Here is a 2,500-nt window from a genome sequence, read left to right on the forward strand (position 1 = left end):
TTCCAGCGTTGGTTTGTTAATGAATCTCAGTGCGGGTGGAAGTAACAGAGCGCCAGGTTGCTTTGTCGATTTTTTGACGGATTACATTCTTAGCGCAGGTTGTCAGTTCTGTTGCTGGCGAAGATGGACTTACCATACACTTTATATGCTTGTGAGTGTATACATTATACATAAATACATACAAGCTACAGAGACAGACAGGCACGCAAACAGACGGAAACAGACAGACAGACAGACAAACAAACAGACAGACAGACAGACAAACAAACAGACGGAAAGACAGACAAAGACAGATGGCCGGTTTGTTAAAATTACGAGGCCCGACCTCATGAATACTCATGGGCGTGTATATACACGGAAATAAATGCTTACACATCTGTCTAGTTGTATACCTACCTATACACACACACAAGTATACATATATATATATACATATATATATATATATATTATATATATATATATATATATATATATATATATATATATATATATATATATATATATATTTATATTTATATTATAATATATATATATATATATATTAATATATATATATTATATATATATATATATATATATATTCCATAAATGTCGTCTTTCACCTTCACCATCGGTATATTATCAGAGTTGTGATTACTATATCATTTCCTGTACTGTGTCCTGAGAACAAACATTATCATTATGACGATTTCTTTTGTAAGAAGTTTATATGGTTCTCCACTTTCTTTCGTACTATGACCATCACTACCAATTCTATTATTTTCATGTGATTTTTTTATCTGACAACACCGGCACGAAATGCTAATATCATATCGATCAAATAATGAGCATTACATGAATTATGCATAAAATGTGGCAAAAGAAATAAAAAATATATGTAAATTTTAAATAGGAATGCGGTTGTTTTTATATAAATTTATCATGATAACTGTCACTGCCCAGTCATGACCATTTTTAATCCATTATCGTCAAAACACCAATCCCTGTTATTCGTTTTCAAGGTGTTATCATTATATATATGTACATAGGGCATGGGACAAGGGCAGATCACCTCAGGGTAATGTCATCTTTTTTTACTAGCCTTTTGTAATACAGAGAAAGAGAGGAAGATGTTTAATCCTGCCGCTAGACTGTCAATTCCCTGTGGACATTCAGAGGAAGGGAACATCGAGGTTAAAGCGAGTGGATCCCAGAAACGACTGAGGCTTGGATCCTAGTAGGTCGGAAGTCCTTAGTTTTCATGTGGCTGCTCCTGAGAATATAGTAAGGTAATAAGATTCAGGAAGACATTTATGAATGTCAATCTCCATACCACAACACATTCAGATGAATTTCCATACCACAACATATTCACATGAATTTCCGTACCACAACATATTCACATGAATTTCCATACTCCAACATATTCACATGAATTTCCATACTACAACATTTTAAAACATGAATTTTTCATACAACAACATATTCACATGAGTTTCCAAATTCACATAAATTTCAATACTACAACATATTCATGTTATCCTACTTTCCTGAGGCCTCTCGATTTTTGCCGATCTCTGCTGCTGAAGGTGATGCAATGGGCGCTCACCTGCCGAAACTATCGAGCGCAGCGCCCAGGCTCTGGGAATCCAACCTTTGCCCCCAAACTCTCCTTAGCCGGGAGGCCCTTTGCTCGCTCAGACGCTGCTGCCTGTAATAGTCGTCGGAAAAAAGAGAAATTTCTTGCTGTATGAAGACCCCTCCCAAGTACTCACGTCCACCACGCAATGATTGCCACTGGCTGCTGGAACTGCCCTTGGTGTCGTCCTGAACACAAAAGAACATATGTTTAAGTATGTTTACCACAACACCGTTGATATAAATGCGCAGAAGCAAATGCTTGCAATATACACGCATCACTAAAAATCAACTTACATGATAAAATTGCTGCCTGAAGAACGTGTAGAGCATGCAGCAACTCACGAAAGCCAAAGGTAGGGCGACGGACAAGGCACCACCAGCACTAACATCAACATCTCCATATGAAACAGGCTGGGAGTTTAGCAAAGTAAGGAGAGACTGTTACTCATTACACGCTAAATGTTGGTTATATACGACCCTTGAGGACACAAACGTATAAAACGGTATTCGGTTGTTTGGTCGTTTCGAACTTCGGCTCCGCGGGTAAGCTTCCGCGGCGCCTCGCGAGTCAGAGAGGCTTCATTTGACGTTTTCAGAATTAATAATATATATTAATAATATACAAATATATATAGATATGTATATATAGATAAATAGATATAGATTATTGATATAGATCTATAGATATATAGATAGATACATATATAAATATATATATATATATAGATAGATAGATAGATAGATAGATAGATATATATAGACATATATATAGATAGATATATAGATAGATAGATATATATCTAAATATATCTATATATATCTACATCTATATATCTATATCCATATATCTATATCCCTATATCTATATCCCTATATC

At 35.4% G+C, this 2,500-nt stretch overlaps 1 long non-coding RNA gene across 1 annotated transcript in view; it reads left to right on the forward strand.

Moving 5' to 3' along the window:
* The window catches only part of LOC119583109, a 733-nt gene extending 354 nt beyond the window's left edge, over positions 1-379 (forward strand). The window contains exon 2 of the long non-coding RNA XR_005229685.1: positions 1-379. This exon is cut by the window's left edge and continues 129 nt beyond it. This is a non-coding gene — a long non-coding RNA (uncharacterized LOC119583109).
* Positions 380-2,500: the final 2,121 nt, after the last annotated feature.

This window comes from Penaeus monodon, chromosome 16 (genome assembly GCF_015228065.2).
Source record: "Penaeus monodon isolate SGIC_2016 chromosome 16, NSTDA_Pmon_1, whole genome shotgun sequence".
Lineage (NCBI taxonomy): Eukaryota > Metazoa > Arthropoda > Malacostraca > Decapoda > Penaeidae > Penaeus > Penaeus monodon.